The sequence below is a fragment of the Sphaeramia orbicularis genome, unplaced genomic scaffold (assembly GCF_902148855.1).
Source record: "Sphaeramia orbicularis unplaced genomic scaffold, fSphaOr1.1, whole genome shotgun sequence".
Classification (NCBI taxonomy): domain Eukaryota; kingdom Metazoa; phylum Chordata; class Actinopteri; order Kurtiformes; family Apogonidae; genus Sphaeramia; species Sphaeramia orbicularis.
In genome coordinates this window covers 2594-25018 of record NW_021941598.1, presented here as the reverse complement: position 1 = coordinate 25018, position 22425 = coordinate 2594, and the positions used below count along the sequence as shown (strand labels likewise).

The 22425-nt window shown below is 43.0% G+C and overlaps 1 long non-coding RNA gene across 1 annotated transcript; it reads right to left on the bottom strand.

The window, feature by feature from the left end:
• Nucleotides 1-13684: 13684 nt before the first annotated feature.
• LOC115416378 (uncharacterized) lies at nt 13685-20992 on the bottom strand. The gene is made up of 3 exons (XR_003934965.1): nt 20911-20992; nt 16316-16383; nt 13685-13759 (listed from the first exon to the last, which is right to left on the bottom strand). It is a non-coding gene; the product is annotated as an uncharacterized LOC115416378 (long non-coding RNA).
• Nucleotides 20993-22425: the final 1433 nt, after the last annotated feature.

Sequence of the window (22425 nt, the reverse complement as noted above, 5' to 3'; positions counted from 1 at the left end):
TATCGGTGCCTCCATAACAAGGTTATTATCGTTAAAAACTAACGCAATGATGAAAACTACAATTGTAAAAACATTTTCATTAACTGAAATAAATAAAATCTAGAATTAAAAGAAAAAAACATAACTAACTGAAACTGTATTGTGTGTTTACTAAACTAACTAAAACAGATAAAAATTCTGGATCAAATTCCCTTGGTTTTGGTCTTTGTCAATGTCAGATTGATGTTCAATGGATTTCTTTGTCTCTCTCAGTTTTCTGTGCTGTCTCCATACGACACTTTTTGCTCCGTCACTTGTGTTCACTTGTGGTTTCCAGTCGTCTTCTGGTCCCCACTCTACCTGGAAACATGGAGACTAAAGCAGCAGAGTCCTGTCTGGGATTGATTTGAATAGGAGCACAGAGAAGAAGAGAAAAGAGACCACTGAACTACAACTGAACTACAACTGAACTACAACTGAACTACAACTGAACTACAACTGAACTACAACTAAACTACAACTGAACTGCAACTGAACTACAACTGAACTACAACTGAACTACAACTAAACTACAACTGAACTACAACTGAACTACAACTAAACTACAACTGAACTACAACTAAACTACAACTGAACTGAAACTAAACTTCCTGTCCGAGGGGGCTGCTACACAACAGAGCTCCGTAAGCCTGCTTTTTATCCAGTTTTAAAACGTTTTAAACCACTCTAAACATTATGCCTCTGGCTGGTGTTTGTTTTTAACGTTTTATTTTGTACTGGGTGAAAGTTTGTTAGTCATCGGACTTTTAGATTTTAAGTTTTAAAGAAAGCAGCAATGGCGACACTGGACGCTGCCGACTCACCTGGAGAGCTGAAACAAATGCTGAACAAAGCATACAAAAAGATCGCCAACCTTCTCGAGGACGTTGAGCGGATGTCGGGTGAGCTCCAGAGGAAGGATTCCGTGCTGACCACCCTCAGGTCCCGTCTCCCGAAGCTGACCGACTGGCTGGAGACATCACGGACCGGTGAGTCCGCCACCTCCGCGCTCGGGCAAACAGTTCTCTGGGACCCGTCCTCCTCCTGTCAGCGGCCCGCCTGCTCCACTCCAAACAGGGGGACCCCGTGGACCGAAGTGGTTGTCCGCGGGCGGAGGAGGGCTCCGAGCGGGGCTCACGGCGGGGCTCCTTCTCCTCCGATACCGCTCACCAACAAGTACGCGGCTCTGTCCGTGAGCGAGAAGCCGGCGACCCGGGACCCACACCAGGAGCCAGCACCTGTTCCTGCGGCCACAGACACCATGCCCCCGCTGACGGACACCACAGCCTTCCCTCCACTCGCTGCTAACTGCCCTCCAGCAGGTGGGTGTCCAACAGGGAGCCTCCTGCCGGCGCCGACCCGGTCCTCATCCCAACGCAAGCAGCTCGTGAGGGACGTGGTGCGCTGGCACTCCCGTTTTCCCCGCCCGGCGAGGGATCATACCCGGAGTCCTGGTGTGGATGGCAGGCTGGCTGAGCTGGCTTGCTCCCCTGTGGACCGAGCAGACGCTCCCACAACCCTGGTCATCGGGGACTCCATCGTGAGGCACGTCCGCATGAGGGGGGCGTTAACTATGTCGTTCCCCGGAGCCACCGTTACCGACGTGGCCGGGAAAATGCCTGACATCCTGAGCTCCCATCCGCAGACGAAAAGGATTATTATCCACACAGGCACAAACGACATCGCCAGGCAACAGTCCGAACTTTTAAAACAGGATTTTAGAGACCTTTTTAACTCCATCTCACAGTCCCAGGTGACTGTTTTTATCTCCGGCCCCACCCCCACCTGCGGCAGAGGGATAGGCAGCTTCAGCCGTCTGCTCAGCCTCAACACCTGGCTCTCCTCTGCCTGCAACTCCCACCACGTCGGCTTCATCAACAACTTTGATGTTTTCTGGGAGAGACGACACCTCTTTGGGCCGGACGGGCGTCACCTAAACAGGGCAGGTGCCCGCATGCTCTCTGCCAACCTGGCATACGGCGTTAAACATGCAATTATCCCCACACCCGCACCAGCTGCCCTGTCCCACACCGATTGATGTCCCCCAGGTCCACGCTCCTATTCACTCAGTTCCACCTCTGACCACCATACACACAATACCGGACTTGGACCTCATGTTCACACCAACACCTCATCCATTCCGGTAATCGTTACACTACATCAACACATCAGACACCGCCATACTCAGTCTGTGAACCTTCATAACCTCAGACCACTCACAAAACACCCACAACCCACCTCCAACAAGCCACCTGTCACCATCAATGTGGCACTTTTTAATGTGCGTTCTCTTTAAAATAGAACTTTTTAATGAATGATGTGATTTTAGATAATAAGTTAGACTGTCTTCTTTTAACTGAGACATGGCTTGGCATTGACGCATCTGTTGTACTCACCGAGGCCTGCCCACCAAATTTTAATTTTTTATTTTCTACTAGAGAGGGTAGAAGAGGAGGCGGGACTGCCTCAATTACAAATGACACACTGACCTCAAATGGAGTGTCTTTGAACAGTTATAAGTCATTTGAGCACCATGCCTTTACTTTTAGCAGCCCTCCGATTCTCTGCATCACTACATACAGACCACCCCATCACTCTAGTTCTTTTATCAGCGAATTCTCTGACCTTTTATCAATCATTCACACTTCTTATAGCAGGATTTTAATAACTGGTGATTGTAATTTACACGTTGATGATTCCTCGGATCCAATATCCAGAGAGTTTTTAAACCTTCTAAATTGTCTTGATTTTAAGCAGCACGTCACACAGCCACCTCACACCAGAGGACACACTCTGGACCTGGTCATAACCCATGGCCTGTCCATCAGTGTGTCCTCTGTTGTCGACCTGGCTGTGTCCGACCACTACTGTGTATTTTTTAACACCACCAGTTTTAACCAGGAGGAGGCCCCGGTGAGAACAGTGAGGAGGCGCTATCTAACTTCTGAAGTGGCTGCAAATTTTATTGAGATTTTACAAAGAACTCCTGCTAAAATTTGACCTGCGTCCTGTGATTTTATCGTTGATCATTTTAACAGTACACTGAAGTCAACTCTGGACTCAGTGGCTCCACTAATAACTAAAACAATAAATAGAAAACCTACACCCCCATGGAGAAAGAACGATGAAATCAATAAACTGAAAAGAGAATGCAGGAGTGCTGAGAGAAGATGGAGAAAGAGCAAACTGACCGTGCATTATGAGATTTTACGTCAACAACTCCAAACCTACAATAACGCAGTGAAAAAGGCACGAATTTCCCATTTCTCACAACTCATCACCAACCATAGAGACAACCCCCGGTTCCTCTTCTCCACTTTTAATATTTTAACAGGCACTGATTTTAATAAAGATATTAAGACACCAACAGATGATATTTGTGAAAACTTTGCAGACCACTTCAGAACTAAAATCAAGGACATCAGATCCAGCCTTTTATCCCAGAAAGTTTTGTCTGTTAACACACCTGGACTGTTGTCCTTGTCTGAGGAAACACTGGAGAGTTTTGCCCTGGTTGATGCGAGGACACTTGGTCGAGTTTTCTCCCAAGTAAACCCAACAACCTGCCTTTTAGATCCAATTCCTACATCACTTTTAAAGACATTTTATGGCTTCTTTGAGGAACACATTTTAAACATCATGAATTGCTCTCTTCAGACGGGTGTCTTCCCCACCGCCTTTAAAACGGCGGTGGTGAAGCCCCTTCTGAAGAAGAGCAACTCAGACCCCAACATTCTTAATAATTACCGACCTGTATCCAACTTACCGTTTTTGAGCAAAATTTTAGAAAAACTGGTTTTTAACCAAGTTAACGACTTTTTAATCAGAAATAACATTTTAGAGAAACATCAGTCTGGTTTTAGGAGGAACCACAGTACCGAGACAGCACTTTTAAAGATTTTAAACGACATCAGGTGGAATTTTGATAATAAAAAGCTCACAGTGTTGGTTCTACTGGATCTAAGCGCCGCTTTTGATACGGTAGACCATCACGTTTTATTAAATAGACTCAGACACCTAGTCGGCTTCTCCGGTACTGTTTTTAACTGGTTTTGTTCTTATCTCACAGACCGATGCTTTTATGTAAGTATGGATACATGTTCCTCAAGAACACATGAAATTGGATGTGGGGTTCCCCAAGGTTCAATTTTAGGTCCACTTCTTTTTAATCTGTACATGCTTCCCCTTGGGGACGTCATCAGGAGACACGGCATCAGCTTCCATAGTTATGCTGATGATACACAGCTATACATCGCCGTGTCTCCTGATGACACAGGGCCAGTTGATGCCCTTTTTAACTGCATTGTAGACATCAAGTCATGGATGGCAGAGAATTTCCTACAGCTCAACCAGGACAAAACTGAGGTTTTAGTTATAGGTCCTGAAGGCCAGAGAGAGAAACTTTTACCAAAACTAAAAGATCTTAAACCAACACAATCAGTAAAAAATCTGGGCGTGATTCTTGACTCTGAGCTGAATTTTATCCCACATATCAAAAATATAACAAAAACAGGTTTTTATCACCTTAAGAACATAGCCAGAGTCCGCCCGTTTCTCTTTCAGGCCAGTACGGAGGTGCTAATGCATGCTTTTATTTCCTGTCGCTTAGATTATTGTAATGCCCTGCTCTCTGGTCTTCCCAAAAAGAGTACTTTAAATCTCCAATTATTACAAAACTCAGCCGCACGTGTGCTGACAAGGACCAGAGGGCGGGAGCACATGACACCGGTTTTAGAGTCGCTGCATTGGCTCCCCGTACGCTTCAGGATCGATTTTAAGGTTCTCTTGCTGGTTTTTAAATGTCTTAACGGCCTTGCGCCCTCCTGTTTATCTGATCTGCTTTTACCATATCAACCCTCGCGGACCCTGAGGTCCTCCGGCACTGGCCTTTTAACCATACCAAAACCCAGAACAAAAACCCAGGGTGAGGCAGCATTTAGCCACTATGGCCCCCACCTGTGGAACAGCCTGCCGGAGCGCCTCAGGACTGCACAGACTGTTGGTATTTTAAAAAGAGATTAAAGACACACCTTTTTAATCAGGCTTTTAACTAATTTTTTAAACTCTTCTTGTTCTTATTTTGTTTTATTTATCACTGATACTTTATCTATTCTATTTTATTTATAATCGTACGTATTTTACTCTTGGTACTGTATTTATTTTATTTATTCTTAGTCCTATGTTCTGCTTTTAGTCTTTAGCTTTTAACACCAGTGTTTCCTCAGGGGGGTCCTCCACACTGGGAGCTGTGTCTGCTCTGCTAGTGGGGGTACTGTCCTTGGGTCCCTTTGGCCCGGCCGGCTGGGGGTCCTCCCTTCGATGTGGGGGTCCACCTGTCTGTCGGAGTCGGGGGGCCCGGGTGCCGGTCCCCCCGATGGCACGGCCTGCGGCTCCTCCCAGTGTGGATGGCCCCAAAGGGGGCGTTTCCTCGATCCTCAGTGCCATGCCATGTCTCCCTGTTGTGTGCGTGTGTGTGCGTGTGTGGGCGTGTGTGTGTGTGTGTGTCTAGTATGGAGGGTGGGAGGGAGGGGTTTTCTATGTAATTGTTTTTCTGTTTTTATTGTGTAATTGTTTTAATTCTGTAAAGCACTTTGTGTTGCATCTGTGCATGAAAAGCGCTTTATAAATAAAGGGTGATTGATTGATTGATAGCAACGTATACAGAACCATTCACTCTGAATAAGGAAATGCCGACTCCACAGGAACCGCACACAGTTTCAGAAGCCTTAAAGATGATTATGGAGACAGAGTCCGACAGTTCAATACATGAAGAACCTTTAGAGACATTCATTCATTCATTCATCATTCATTTTCTGAACCCGCTTTATCCTCACTAGGGTCACGGGGGTCGCTTGGAGCCTATCCCAGCTACATAGGAGCGAAGGTGGGGTTCACCCTGGACAAGTCACCAGTTCATCACAGGGCCTTTTAGAGACAGTAACGGAGAAACAGAAGGTGAGGGAGATGGACGGACAGGGGACTGAGGAATATGGAAGTGTTTATATGAAAAAGGCTGAACGTGTATGTGAAAAACTCAGAACTGATGTCTGTAAATGTGTAATGTTTAGAAGGAACCTGGTGCTCTAGAAGATGTTTGGTCTAAAGTTTGGTGTGGATTCCACTAACATTTTGTGGAATGATGGGATATCTTAGAGCTGTTTGTTATTATTATTGTTGTTATTATTATTTTATTTGTGATTTGGAATACAGTGTTACTGTTTGTGAATAAGAAAGAGTCAAAAATGTCAATAGGAAATCAGTTTTACCTTGAAAATCTATATCTTTGAAAAAAACGCAATTTTCTCAGTTTTTTGCTCAAAATTCATTTTTTCCTGAAAATGACCGATATTCAAATGTTTATACTCATGAATGAATGAAGATAGAATAAAATAGTTTTTGTGTTTAAAAGTTGAAGTTCTCTTCTTTCTTTGATGTAGTCAGTGTTCACATACTCCTAACACAACATTTTCAGTCAGCCTTCAAAGATTAGTGAAAATGACCAAAAGGCTGGCGCTGGTTAGCAACTCACTGGAAAATGCTCTGGAGGGGAAAGAGTAAAAAAAAAAAAATAAAAAAAAAAAAAATGCTGTCAATTGCAAAGGACATTCCATTAATGAATAAATAAATGAATAAAAATAATTTTAAAAATATATCTGAAAAAACTGTTGCATTGCAGTTTCCATCAAGACAACTGTTTAATGTAAAAAAAACAAAACAAAACAAAACAAAACAGCTAAACCTGTCACTTTCCTGGGTCTCAGGAGGATCTGTGAAACAGCTGCCATCATGTTGAAGACGACAGACCTACTAGATGTTCAACACGTTCATGTGACTTATTGCATGATCCAACGATTTAAACTAACTAGTGCACTGACCCGTGGGGATCCACAGGTTCTAGATGTGGTCGTTTTTATGCTGTTGTGTATTCGTGCGTGCTGTACCGCATTTGTCCAGCAGTCACCGCCAAAGAGCTCTGGCCATAGCAACATGATTGTAAGGCTACTGTATTCCAAATTACTAAGATCTCCCAAAATATTGGTCCTATCAAATTGCTGTTTCACTATTCTGTTCCTGGACCAAAAATACAAAAGTATGACAAACAGCAGCAGTCAGCTGTGTACGGATTTAGTGTGAATCCTCAGACACACATACACACATGCAAACAGAGCCCACTTAGCTTTTATAATATAGATATCAGTAATAATAACATCAGGTTTGACATTGGTTTTGTTTGAAGATCAGCAATGAAAAAAAGAGTCTCCAGACAGAGTCAGACCAAACTGTATGCCCACCCAAATCAGAGGGGTCAACCATAAGGTGTGAGGTGCAAAAATTACACTGAAAATATTAACAGTTAAGGGTGTTTTAGTTCAGGGCTCACTTACAGCTCAATGTGATATGAGTAAAACAATAGCTAATAACCTATAAATAATGACAACTCCACATTTTCTCTTTAGTCTAAAGTGAAAAAAGGAAAATAACATTATCTAAATATTTACTTTTACAAATTCTGTCACAATAAAATGTAATTAACCTGAACAAATGCAAGAAACCTGCGATTTCTTAACAAAAATAAGTGCAATCTTAACAATATTCTGCTTATTACAAATGTTTTTTGCATTTGTATATGGACTGTGGTCTGTAAATTGTGTTAATAATAAACTGTGACATAGTATTAGTGAAACTGTATTTATTTGAAAAGATATTTCAGGGTGTACATAGTTGTTCAGGTTAAAACAGAAATATTTGGTTTATCCTTCATAGGTTATTATGTTATTTTACTGGTCCGGCCACTTGAACCACACATTGGACTGAACGTGGACTGACTCTCTGACCTAAACAGTCCAAATGGCAGAAGCATGTCTGAGCTCTGTCAAAGTGTCGTCATTTTGTTACTGACAACAGAGGGTTTTTCTGTGACACTGAAAACCCCAGAAAAACCCTCTGGCATATGAGCAGCTTATACATTTATATCACTGTCAGGATCTGTGCCTGGACCCTCAGCTCCTCTCCTTATCATCATCATCTGACTCACCTGCTGGCGCTGCGTGGCTGCAGCCAATTACCTCTGGCCTATTTAAGGGTTAGGTTTGCAGCCATGCAGCGCCGGTTCATTTCTTTCCATTCCACTCCATAACCCAGACATTTATTCATCTTATCTACGGACTCTGACCCAGGTTTGTGTGGTTTTTTTATGGACTCTGTCTTAGCTTTTGTGTTAGGTTTCCATTGTTTGGTTTTCATTTTTTGTTAAATAAACTGGTTTTTTCCCTTCAGTCCTGTGCATTTGAGTCCTCTCATTTCCCGTTGTGACAGAATGGACCAGCCACACCTGGACTCAGCCGGTACTGAAGGGACCCGTTTTTCGTTTTTCTGTGTTTTAGTTTTATTCTGGTTTCGTTCATCTTTCTGAATTCTCCTCTGTACCGTCGCTCCGTGCTTCCCTGCCCATATCCGGCTTTTCCGAGACTTTCCCTTGTCCTTAGCTCCGGCGGCTCGGTCTCCTCCGTGCCGGTTGGTTCGGGAGGTCCCGGAACGTCGGGTGCACACCCCGGTTTGTTCTCCTGGTGTATCTGTCCCCTGTTTTTCTCCTGCCTTGTTTTACCGACACCATGTCATGTGGGGCCCCGGACCATGCTGAGCCAGGCTCTCCCCGTGTTTTTTTCCGGTGCGTTTCTGTCTCTCGTCTGTTTCCTGCCTCGTGTTTCCAGCGTCCTATTCCTTGTGGGGACCTGGGCCTTCGTGGGGTCCGGGTTCTTCTCTTGTGTCTTTTCCTTCATGTGTCTAATGGTTTGAGTGAGTTTATTAGTTCTGATCTGCTGTTCATGTTAGTTTGGTCTGCTGCTGTTCTATTCGCTCCTGTCTTTTTCTGTCTGTGTCTGTGTGTCTGTGTCCTTGTCTCTCTGCTTGGCCCAGTTCCCTTTCCTTAGTTCTACCTGGAGGCTAGTACGCCGTCTGGTAGTCTCCCTCCTTGAAGTCCGGTCCGGCGCGCAGCGTTTTTGAAGTCTGAGTCCGTTTGTCCGCGCAGCATTCCTGAAGTCTGTTTCCGTCTGTTCGTGCAGCGTTTTTAAAGTCTGTTTCTGTCTGTTCGCGCAGCATTCCTGAAGTCCGGTTCCGTCCGGCAGCGTTCCTGAAGTCCAGTTCCGGCCAGCGTTCCTGAAGTCCGGTTCGTCCGGCAGCGTTCCTGAAGTCCGGTTCGTCCGTCCCACACAGCGTTCCTGTGTCCCCGTCTCGGCCTCGCTCTTTGTGTTTCCCCGTCTCGGTCTCCCTCTCCGTAGTCCTGTCAGTCCAGTCCAGTCAGCCCGAGTCATGGGTCCAGCCATAGTCCAATTCCAGTCGATGTCTGTAGTCCAGTCATTGTCCGGTCTGCTTGTCTCAGTTAGAGTCACTAGTCCAGCCATATTCAGTTCCAGTCAACGTCCTTAATCCAGCTAGAGCCTGTCTGCCACAGCTCTGGAGGTCACGAACCAGGGGATTTTTTTTTTTCTATGTCCTGTTTCGGAGGGTTTCTCACATCCCGGTCTGCAGGTTTTTCCACGTCCTGGTCCGGAGGTCTATCCTGAGGCTTCACGCCGTTCCACCGGGAGGTGCTTCAGCCTGTTCGCCCTGAGGTTCTTCATGCCCCTTTGCCAGGATCCCTCTACAGTCCGGGATGCCTTGGTCTCCGTCGGGGCTTTTCGCATCTCTGGGGACGTCAGGATGCCGTTGAGGGGGGGGGGGGTCCTGTCAGGATCTGTGCCTGTGTGACTCTCAGCTCCTCCTTCTCCTTATCATAATCTGACTCACCTGCTGGCGCTGTGTGGCTGCAGCCAATTACTCTGGCCTATTTAAGGGTTAGGTTTGCAGCCATGCAGCGCCGGTTCATTTCTTTCCATTCCACTCCATAACCCAGACATTTATTCATCTTATCTACGGACTCTGCCCAGGTTTTGTATGTTTTTTTTTTATGGACTCTGTCTTAGCTTTTGTGTTAGGTTTTTCCGTTGTTTGGTTTTATTTTTTGTTAAATAAAGTTTTTTTTTTTTTTTTCTCTTCAGTACCGTGCATTTGAGTCCTCTCTTTCCCCCCCGTTGTGACAATCAGAAGCAGACGTCAGCTTCAGTGACCTGTTTGTGGAACGTCATCCCAGTGCTTCTGTTCCCACATGACTCCGCCCACCGTTTCCCTTTGAAAAGCCCAGGTGACATTTCTGTTGCTAACCTGTACTCTGTGCCGCCTTCACCAGTCCTTTTCTCAGAGTGTCCCTTAGCCAAGGCTTCATCTGAGCCACTTCATCCCCGCCCACCAGCGCCACCACAGGTGTGGAGGAGCCAGACCCCACTCCTCTGTTAGCATGGTAGATCAGGACGGATCTGTGCTGCTTTTCACTCTGACAAACTGTAAGAAGGAGACCAGATGATACTCCATGTCATAAAAAGTACAGTTTCAGTTGTTGTACTTTCATACGACCTACGGCGGTGTACAACTGCGTAGGGAACTAGGACCCGCCCCACCAACATCCATCCACTCCTGTGTACTCACTGTCAGTCCAACTGCTGTCCGTAGGGTTTAGGCAATGACTCTGCCACACTAAGGGTTAACTGTCAGGCTATGCTAGAAGTCCCGCCTCAAACGTAAATATCGGTTGTCTGATTGGCTCTTTGGTTTTGCTAACATACATGTGATTGGCCGTCCCTGCTGTCAATCCATCTACTTGTTAAAGGACCCTGTTAGTTGGAGCGCTAACGTACGTTTTCAGCATGTTTGTATTTGTTCTGTCTGGGTTACATCAGACGCATTAGAATATGAGTGGAGTCATTTATATTTGGATGTGTGTGGTGTGTGTGTGTGTGTGTGTTGTGTGTGCTTGGTAAATAGGATGTAAACTATGTCAAAGAAAATCAAACTGGTCATCAGACTCTTCTGTAGGAGTCCCAGTGTCAGTTAGTTCCAGGGTCTAGAACTGTAGAGGCTCAAAACACAGATACTGAAGAAAAGACAACATTTAAAACCAACAAACACTTTTAAAAGTTAGTTTACTGATTTAATGCATTTCTATGGAAGAGCTGGTTAAAAAAACACACATAAAGACAATGTGTGGGGAAAATACAATCAAACCTCAGATTGTACATGTGATTGTAGATGTGATTTGATCCATATGTTTGGGAATAAATGACATGAAATAATTGAAAGTAAAAGACTTTTACTCAGACATAGAACTGTGTGGACAGAGTATAAACAATTGATCACATGACATGAAACAACAGATTTATGTGAGGAGACAGAGAGGAGGAGGAGGAAGAGGAGGAGGTAGAGGAGAGAGGAGAAGAAGGAGGAGGTAGAGGAGAGAGGAGGAGAAGGAGGAGAAGAAGGAGGAGGAGGAGAGAGGAGGAGGGGAGGTAGAGGAGAGAGGAGAAGAAGGAGGAGGTAGGAGGAGAGGAGGAGGAGGAGGTAGAGGAGAGAGGAGAAGAAGGAGGAGGTAGGAGGAGAGGGAGGAGGTAGAGGAGAGAGGAGAAGAAGGAGGAGGTAGAGGAGAGGGAGAGGAGAAGGAGGGAGAAGAAGGAGGGGAGGAGAGAGGAGGAGGAGGAGGAGGAGAGAGGAGAGAGGAGAGAAGGAGGAGGTAGAGGAGGAGGAGAGAGGAGGAGAAGGAGGGAAGAAGGAGGAGGAGGAGGAGGTAGAGGAGAGAGGAGAAGAAGAGGAGGAGGTAGAGGAGAGAGGAGAAGAAGGAGGAGAAGAAGGAGGAGGAGGAGAGAGAGAGGCGGAGGAGGAGGTAGAGGAGAGAGGAGAAGAAGGAGGAGGTAGAGGAGAGAGGAGGAGAAGGAGGAGAAGAAGGAGGAGGAGGAGGAGAGGAGGAGGTAGAGGAGAGAGGAGAGGAAGGAGGAGGAGAGAGGAGAGGAGGAGGTAGAGGGAGAGGAGAGAAGGAGGGGTAGAGGAGAGAGGAGGAGAAGGAGGAGGAGAAGGAGAGAGAGGAGGAGGAGGAGGAGGAGGAGAAGGAGAGAGAGGAGGAGGAGGGGAGAGGAGGTAGAGGAGGAGGAGGAGAAGAAGGGGAGGAGAAGAGAGAGGAGAGAGAGGAAGAGGAAGAGGGAGAGGAGGAGGTAGAGGAGAGAGGAGAGAAGGAGGAGGTAGAGGGAGAGGAGGAGAAGGAGGAGAAGAAGGAGGAGGGGGAGAGAGAGGAGGAGGAGGTAGAGGAGAGAGGAGAAGAAGGAGGAGAAGAAGGAGGAGGAGGAGGAGAGAGGAGGAGGAGGAGGTAGAGGAGAGAGGAGAAGAAGGAGGGGTAGAGGAAAGAGGAGGAGAAGGAGGAGAGGAGGAAGGAGGAGGAGGAGAGAGGAGGAGGAGGTAGAGGAGAGAGGAGAAGAGGAGGAGGAGGAGGGCGGAGAGAGGAGGAGGTAGAGGAGAGAGGAGAAGAAGGAGGAGGTAGAGGGGAGAGGAGGAGAAGGAGAAGGAGGAGAAGAAGAGAGGAGGAGGTAGAGGAGGAGAAGGAGAGGAGGAGGAGAGAGGAGGAGGAGGTAGAGGAGAGGAGGAGGTAGAGGAGAGAGGAGGAAGAGGAGGTAGGAGAGAGAGGAGAAGAAGGAAGAGGTAGAGGAAAGAGGAGGAGAAGGAGGAGAAGGAGGAGGAGGAGAGAGGAGGAGGAGGTAGAGGAGAGAGGAGAAGAAGGAGGAGGAGGAGGAGAGAGAGGAGGAGGTAGAGGAGAGAGGAGAAGAAGGAGGAGGTTAGAGGGGAGAGGAGGAGAAGGAAAGGAGGAGAAGAAGGAGGAGGAGGAGGAGAGGAGGAGGTAGAGGAGGAGAAGGAGAAGAAGGAGGAGGTAGAAGAGAGAGGAAGAGGAAGAGGGAGAGGAGGAGGTAGAGGAGAGAGGAGGAAGAGGAGGTAGAGGAGAGAGGAGGAGAAGGAGGAGAAGGAGGAGAGAGGAGGAGGAGGAGGTAGAGGAGAGAGGAGAAGAAGGAGGAGAAGAAGGAGGAGGAGGAGGAGAGAGAGGAGAAGGAGAAGGAGGAGAAGAAGGAGGAGGAGGAGAGAGGAGGAGGTAGAGGAGGAGAAGGAGAAGAAGGAGGAGGTAGAAGAGAGAGGAAGAGGAAGAGGGAGAGGAGGAGGTAGAGGAGAGAGGAGGAAGAGGAGGTAGAGGAGAGAGGAGGAGAAGGAGGAGAGAAGGAGGAGGAGGAGGAGAGAGGAGGAGGAGGAGGTAGAGGAGAGAGGAGGAGGTAGAGAGAGAGGACAGAAGAGAAGAAGGAGGAGGTAGAGGAGAGAGGAGGAGGAGAGGAAGAGGAAGAGGAGGAAGAGAAGAAGGAGGAGGTAGAGGAGGAAGAATGAGGAGGTGGAGGAGCAGAGTGTAAATTCCAGCTGCTCATTATTAATGCGTGTGTTTGTCATTAGAATCATTTTGCCGAATGCATTAAACTCTGTTTTGTCTTTAAATTTTCACATATATTTAAAACTTGTCAGTTATTGAATTTCTTTTCTGCCTTTGACTGTTAACTCGTTTGATCAGCTCAACACGATGTGAAATTCTGATCCCAAATGCATTAAACTCTCTCCTTTCAGGAGCGCTGCCTTGGACTTCAGTGTGGGAATGGAAACCTGCTGCTGGCTCAGACTGGATCTGTCACATGTTCATACCTTTCCTCTCATTTTGGTGGAGCCGGGTGAAGTCTATGTCTCCCACTCTCCGGCTGCCCAGTGCTTGTCCTTGGTCCCTCTGCTGACCAGGCCTCTGCTGACCTTCTGCAGGGTCTCATCCACGGTGGAGCAGCAGGAACAGCCCAGCAGGACGCTGACGACAGTGGATGGGAAGAATTCACACAGAGTTCATGCTATAATTCAAACTCTAAATCAAGAACCCTAATAACTGGAATCACCTGGAACTTCTATTTCAGCGTGCACCTCATGAATATGGATCAGAACTTTCACACTCTCATATGGGTCAGTTTGTCGATTACAGAGCGGGCTGTTCAAAGTCAGATCACTTATTATCAGGACTTAGTTTTAATTTTACAGAATGAGGGGAAATCATAAACTGTACGGAATTATAGGATGGAACTGTGACGTCAGTTTCTGAACTACAATGTCAAAGTCAGTGGTTTGCAATTTGGCTGTTGGCGTGAAGTGATCATATTGGACAAAAAGGGGCAGACCTAAGAGAACCCAAGGGGTCAGAGGTCAGCTGTTCCAGCTTTCAAAAAGTGTTCATTAAATGAACCAAAACTCGAAAAGTTGACCTGACAGGTGTGTGTAGGGATGGGAATCGATAAGAATTAACAACTCTGATTCATTATTGATTTTGCTTATCGATCCGATTCCTTATTGATTCTTTATTGGTTTCTTGGCTGAGGGAATAATAGAGTACAAACAGGTGTTTGCATTAACTGTCTTTTATATTTCCATCTGCACAGAAAATAGAACATATACAGTATGAACTAATAATAAGAACAGATGACACCAGGCCTGCTGGTTCAGGGGGGGTGGGGGGTGGGGGTCGTACAGTGCCAGTGAAACTCCAGACTCTTTACTAATTCCACTGTTGCTGCATTTCCACTACGTGGAACCGGTTCCACTCTGCTCGGCTCCTGTGTTGTGCTCCTATTTCCTTTCCCCTACCTTCAGAAACCTGTATTTGAGGGGGTACGACGGTTGTGCCGCACCGGAACCAGAACTGGGCCAAGATGACGGTCTGGTGTTCACTCTGCTGTTAGATTCACAAGCACCGCTGAGAGGAATCAGATGAATCACATGTGGACGAATGTTTGAGCAGACTGGAGGGATTCCACCTTTAGAAGAAATGGAAGATCTGACAGAGTTCAATGGACTGGTGTGGTCTGTTTGGACCTGGTGTGGTCTGTTTGGACTGGTGTGGTCTGTTTAGACCTGGTGTGGTCTGTTAGACTGGTGTGGTCTGTTTGGACTGGTGTGGTGTTGGACCTGGTGTGGTCTGTGTAGACCTGGTGTGGTCGTTTAGACCTGGTGTGGTCTGTGACCTGGTGTGGTCTGTGTAGACCTGGTGTGGTCTGTTTGGACTGGTGTGGTCTGTGTAGACCTGGTGTGGTCTGTTTGGACCTGGTGTGGTCTGTGTAGACTGGTGTGGTCTGTTTGGACCTGGTGTGGTCTGTGTAGACCTGGTGTGGTCTGTTTGGACTGGTGTGGTCTGTTTAGTCCGTTTCTGCCTCAACTCCATGTTGTCTTCGTTCTGACCAAAACAATGCAGTGTCCATGTGACGTCATCGCACATGTGCAGTGAAGGTGGAATTGATAAGCAGAGTCATTAAGCAGGCAAACGATTCCAAGGAATCGAGCTACTGGGATCCGGTCTCAAAAAGAACTGGTTCTGGATTCCCATCCCTAGGTGCCTGATGGAGCGTCTCTTTGACCTTTATTAACAGAGGAAAACATTAGAGGTGGATTCACCAGATATTTCATAATAGAATCTAAATCAAATGGGTGATAGTGGAAGGAGTTCTGAGAAAGAAAAAAAAAAAAAAAAAAAAAATACAAATTAATAGAGAAGTTAATTCCAAGTATGAGACCAAGAGGTTTTTGGAGCCAACCCTAGTGGCCATCAGTGGTATTACAACTTTATGACACTGGCCTCATTTGGTAATATAACTAAAAAAACAAGAGATAGTAATGATACAAATAGCAATTGTGAAATTACTTAAATAAAATAAGTACAATCCAAGCATGAATAATGTGTGGTGATTGTTGAATATTAATTGATGATGATAATAATAATAATAATAATATAATATAATAATAATAATAATAATAATAATAGATAAAACTGTGCCTAGTGTTCAGTGTTTGTTTGTAGTTGTTGTTAATTTAGTCTTATTCTTATTATTTTTACTATTTTAATCATTATTGTTGTAGTACTTTTTAATGTGCGATTGCCATTTTTTTACTTCTTTTTTTATAGTTATTAGTTATTACTATTTTCTTTCCTTTTTGCTGACAGTTTCAGTGTTAATGTAATCTAATCTAAAAGCAAAAAAAAAAAAAAGATAAAGTGTGAGGTCTCGGACTCTTGGAGACCACTTCCTGTCTTGTTCCTGTGCTTTTCAGTATTTTCCACTAAAAGAAAAAATAATCACCAGCTCTTAGTGATAATTTAAAGTCATACTTGACATGATTGACGATGGAAAACTGAACAAAACCATTCATCTGTTTTTCTACCCACTTCTCTGACAGGTGGTTTTGTGGTGGTGGTAAACACCTTTTTCCTGTAGGTTGTACAGAGCTGTTCTTTCAGTTCAGCGCCTCTGTGTGCTGTCATGGCCTGATGTGTGTGCAGTGTGTGGGGATAAAAGTGTGTGTAGATTCCCACATAAACACACACCTGTGCTCCTCTGACCACTCCAGGACGTCCCCACATCGCAGGCATCGTGTCTGCGGCTGAAGCGATCGCTGTAAACAAATGAAAACAACAGAGAATGCATTGGTTTCCTCTAATGACTCACTCTTTTCACACACAGGAAGCTTCTTCAAGCACTTATGGTCAATGCAAAGTTGGCATCATTTCATCCTTGCCTCACATGCAAAGTGTTCCCACTGTTTGAACAAGAACAAAAAAAAACAAAACTGGGCCACAGTCTGTTTCCAGAACCAGAACCCTTTGATACCATGTACAATGACAGTTTTGCAGGTTTATTCAGTGTGGATTGTTTAGAAAAATGTTCATTTGACTTAGTTTGCATGTAGTTATTACTGTGCACTGAAAACACCAGTCTGTTCATCTGAGAATGATTTGTTTCATCAAAATAAATGATGCCGATTTCAGACAGGAACCTCATTTATTATTGATAAGATTATCCATTTACCAAGTAAACACAGACTTTTATCAGCCAGGCTCATTTGCATAGACACTTGAGCTTCTTCTGCAAGTGGAGGAAAAGGAAACAAGAAAAAAAAAAAAAAGAAAAAAAGCAAGTCATGAGCATTTTTTTCATTTAACACACAGTATCTTACATAAATGACAGTGTTTAAATGAAGATGGAATGGAATGGAATAATGGTGAACGTACAGACATCCAGTCCATTGTGTTTAACCATCTGTTTAAAAGCAGGCGATTGTAGAAGCCTCAGTATTTGAATACAGCTCTGCATCAGGGGGGGAAGGACCATTGTGTATGTAAACTGGAGCATTTACATGCAAAAGCAGAGGAAAGGATGTGTGTGTGTGTGTGTGTGTGTGGGGGGGGGGGGGGGGGGGTCAAACACTTTCATCAGGACAAAAATACATCCAACATGATTCCCATAATGTCATGACAGTTTAGGATTCGGGTAAATGTAATGTGAGTTTACATAATACCAATATATCAGAAATAATTACACTTTGAAGAGAGCCCTTTAGTTGTAACAGTGATGTGACTGTGTTTGTATGAATGTGTGGGCAGATGTTCCAGTCACACCTTTTGATACACACATATTTCATTCTTATTTAATATCTGCTACAATGCTTTTGTTTTTTTTTCTCCAAACATATGATAAACTAAGATGTCTGACTACCTGCGTACACCTAAAGTGAACCATATCTGCACAGTTTATTCATTTATTTACTCATTTAATTAATTAGACACAAACATAAAAATATAAGTACATAGAGTTTGTAATAAAGACTGCATCAGTCAAGCATCTGCATCTTATCTCATCGACTCCAAAGCCCAGAAACATCTGTACAAGCTGAGCAGTTGCCAGAATAAAATGTCATTATACACTTGATTGTATCTCAACATCACTGAAGGAATACTTTCATATCAACATTTTCACTTATCAACAATTTTCTTCCAAAATTACCTTTACACTTTACTGGGTAAGTGACTATATTTGGTCATTTCTGCACACATTACAAGCAGGGCTGTGTATTGGCAAGAATCTAGCGATACGATACAAATCACAATACTAGGATGACGATACGATATATCACGATATATCATGATACTGTTAAAAAGTATTTTTGTTTGTTTCTATTTTTAAATGATTATTTCCTTGAAGAATGAATTCCAGCAGAAATCTGCCCAAATCCTAAACACATTTGTATTTGATCCCAACAGGATCTAATGTTCTATCAGCAAATGTTCCAACTGTGTTCAAAACTGAAATTCAGTTTTCCAGACATTCCAGTTTCAGATCCTGTTCAAATGTTCACATTCTATTAGTTCACAACTAACATCAGAACAGGATTGGAGTTCAATCCAAATGAAAGAACCAACATTATTAATGAGAGTTAAATAATAACAAATCAAATATAAACAAAAAACAAAAATGAACCTCCACAATATCTGCATTTGAATAAATGCCTAAAAATATCAATACAGTACTTTTGATATCGATACAGTTTTGTGAAAAATATCGCGATATATGTAGAACTGATATTTTCTTACAGCCCTAATTATGAGACACCAGGGTCTGTAGGGTCCACCTCTGCATGAACAGGGAGTGGAACTGCTGTGTGACATACTGGTACTAATGTAAGTAATGGGGGATTTTTTCTGTCACTTATGGGTTAGGAACCAAATATGGTAACTTCATAACAATACAAAACAATTAAAAAATTTTGAAAAATTTCACAAAAGTAATCCATTCTTGGTAGGTCCTCCAATAACACACTAAGGTACTTCTATGGCTGCCCTGTAAAGCAGGGTTCTCCAACTCCTGTTCTTTCAGGTTCCACATTCAGTCTGATCTGATCTGCAGTGAACCCAACCAGTGGAATAAGAACAGAAGAACCCAGAAAGAATGACAACTGCACATTTATGTCTGTGTTATTAAGTTATGAAAATACTAACTTTTATAAACTATCCAAACAAAAAAGATTTGAATAACCTGAAAACTGACATTTCTTCAGTAAAATCAGTGTAATGTTCTCAGTCTTCCTCCACTTCTCATTAGTCCATGTGCATCTGGATCAGATCTCCAAAGACACTAAACACTGAGGAACAGGAAGAAAAGAGTTCAAACTGGACTGAATTTAATACAGACATTTCAGGTTGGGTTAGGGTTAGGAGAGTTTGGAAATGGAAAGATTTTCACAATTTTATGTAATTTTTTTGCACTAAAACAAAATCAAAACTTTGAAGTTGTCATTTATAGGCATAAAAATATTAAGTAACATTATTTTATTTTCATATCAAACTGAAAAGAAAATATGGAGTTCTTATTTTTTGTAGATTATTATGCTATTATTGGTCTGGATGTGGAACCACAACTAAAATGAGTTCCACAGCCTGGACTGTGGAATTTTTGCACTTTGTAAATTTGTCCCAGGGGTCGGACCGGAACCTTTGGGGGGACGCATTTGGGCCCCGGGCCGCATGTTTGACAGCCCTGTTCTAAAGGGTTAACGTATATGTTTGAATGATTGTAATGGTTCTGTTTGGGCGCTGGCAGCAGGTTAAGAGCAGAGGCAGGGCTCATAAATACAGAACAAGTCTGTGATGTGATAGAAGAATGAGTCACTCCTGTATTTACTGATACGTGTGCAAAACCACAGTCTGCCCATAATCCTCCACAACACATTCTCACTGCCTAAACCGAAAAAGTTTCAATGCTAACTCCAGTCTATTGTAGCAGAGTCCTACTTTTTTATGTACCACCTCCAGCCTACTGGAGAAAAAAAAAGTAATCCTTCAAATCCTTCAATGACTAATGTTTTATATGTATGAGTGGGTCGATGGTGAGAACCGCTGCAACATTTTAGTCCAGTGACTGGGTTCATGAAAAGTAAGATTAGAGAACACAAACACCTTGTGGTCCGGAAAAAAAACTGGACTAAACAAGGAAATGGGCTTTAAATATTCAACTCATCTATTTACATGGCTCCTACACTAGTTCGTGTTGAAGAAAAAGAAAAAAAAAAAAAAATATATATATATATATATATATAAGAAACAAGAGCATTTTTTTTTTTTTTAACTTGATCACTCATCTGTTTAACTTCACTGTCATAGATAGATAGATAGATAGATAGATAGATAGATAGATAGATAGATAGATAGATTCATTCATTCTAGAACTACATCTGCAAATGGACGTCCATCAGTCCTGGTGCATCTATAGCCTGTCCGTCCATGGGAGTGGATCTCCCTTCACTGTGGTTCTCCCCGAGGTTTCTCCCTTTTCCCACTGGGTTTTGAGTTTTTCCTTGCCGAGAAGGAGGGTCTAAGGACGGGGGATGCCCTGGACACTACTCATTTTCTTGCTGTTCATTCGACTGTTGTTTACTCTAACTGACTCTGTAAAGCCCTTTGAGATAACCTTGTTGTGATATTGGGCTATACAAATAAAGTTGAATTGAATTGAATTGAATTCAGTATCCACAACTTAAAAAAACAAACAGTAGTAAACACACAACTGTAAAAAAACAAAAAAAAAACAAAACACCTTTACTGTTTATTCTTGTCTCCTCAACCCCCTGCTGTTTATAGTTCTATTCTAGTCTATTTTCTTCTTCTTTTTTTTTTTTTTGTTTTGTTGCATTTTTTTTCTACTGTGATTTTGCACTGCGGGGCCTTAGAGTTTGTGATTTTAGATTTCCGTATGCGATGTACATACGGCAAAAATGACACTGAAGCTGACTGTGACCTGAAGAGTAAGAGTATGAAACAGAAGTAAGTGATGGTGTTAGATGATGAGGGATCTACGAAGAAGGAAATATTACTCCAATTCAAGTCATGACGTTCCAGAAGATGCATACACTTTTATTCCATAGAACATGAGGCATAAGATTCTTTTTATTTTATTTACTTATTTTTCGTACTTCCATCCATAACCTGAATTTCCTTTTCCCTCCATCACAGCCTGGACTTTCAGCAGTGAGTCACAGAGTCCCACATGTTCACCGTATATTTGGGACACAGCAGACACTATTATTTCATAAACCCTGGGATGTCCCGACAGTGTTGATGGCCAAAGCTGTTGTTGTGTGCGTACTCACCAGAGGCGTGTCTTGTCTTTCCTGCATGGCATTCAGCGTTCCTGTTCTCCCGTCCAACCACACCTGTACGTGTTTCCTTCAGGTCAATCAACTGAGGCACCGGGAAGTGGTGCAAAGGTTCGGCTCCCCTTCACTTCAGCCCTCCCACATTCAGCCCCTCCCACATTCAGCCAGCACCTTTACCTGCAGCCAACACATGCAGAGGAGAAGAAACCAAGTACCAGGAAAAGCTCAATAAACTTTACAGCTATGTGGACCTCATTTGACTATGTTTTACTTTTACATATATATATATATAGTATATATACTTTTCAATAATTTTTTTTATTAGGACACATTTTCAGTATAATATCCTCTCAGCACAAGTATAAGCATATGTCCAATTTTCCAGTAAAAAAATAAAAAAATGAATAAATACAAACAAAAAATTCAAGTAAAAAAAAAAAAAAGGAGAGAAGTAGTACCCTCTAACCCCACACTGGTCCACATTCACTTAATTATGAGCTATTCTATTTTCACTGTTTCTACAGATATTTTATCAAAGTAAGAGAGGAAAGGCTTCCATGGAATGTAAAATTTATTGGTTGATCCTCTGATCAATTGATCTTTTCCAGTTTTAAGAAGGACATTACGTCCATTATCCAGGCGTGTTCTCCTGGAGACGTTCTATATTTAATACATATCTGTACTTAGCAGTTTTTACTTTTTCAAAAAAAAGGTTCATTCTTTAATCTCCTCAAACCCAGGAAATGTCAGTGAAATACCAGCTGTTTTGTTTTTTATTAAATAAGTGCCTATATTGGAAACATCATGATGCAACAGTTTTTTCAGATGCAGTTTTTAAATTTTTTTATTTAATGTCCTTTATAGTGGACAGTTTTCTTTCTTTTTGTTTAAAGTTGTGAAACTCTTGTCCACAAATGTGGACAGAAAACCCAGAGCTGGGCTTAGGAGGTTGAGTTTTGATGCCTTATTGATCTTTTTTTTTTTTTTTAGATCATTGTGTACCATCCTGACTTCAAAATCAATTTCAACCTATTGAATGAGACAATAACATATAGAAAAGATGTTCAATTCCTGTGTTTTTTTGGTGTGAAAGATGTAACAAAATGAAATAGACATAAAAGACATAACAACATAAAATTCAAGAAGTAAAAAAATAGGAAAGAGGAAATGCAACGAGACGGAAATAAAATATGACAAAATTGGCATAACAAGATAAAAATGATGCTAAAATCTGTAACAAGACAAAAAACAACAAACCGAGACAAAAAACATAAATGAAGTAGCAATATGGAAATAATGTAAAAGACAAGAGTGGCAAAGACGGAAAATTAACATAAGAAAAACAAGGAAACAAGGCAAAGATGTTGAATAAAATAAAGAAAAATATAAAAGTAACGACAGGAATGAAAGATGAAAACCATGTCAAAAGATGCAGTCAGCTGGAAAAGATTTAAAAGGTAAATAAAACAACAAAAGACATAAAATATGTAGTAAGAAGAAAACTTTGAA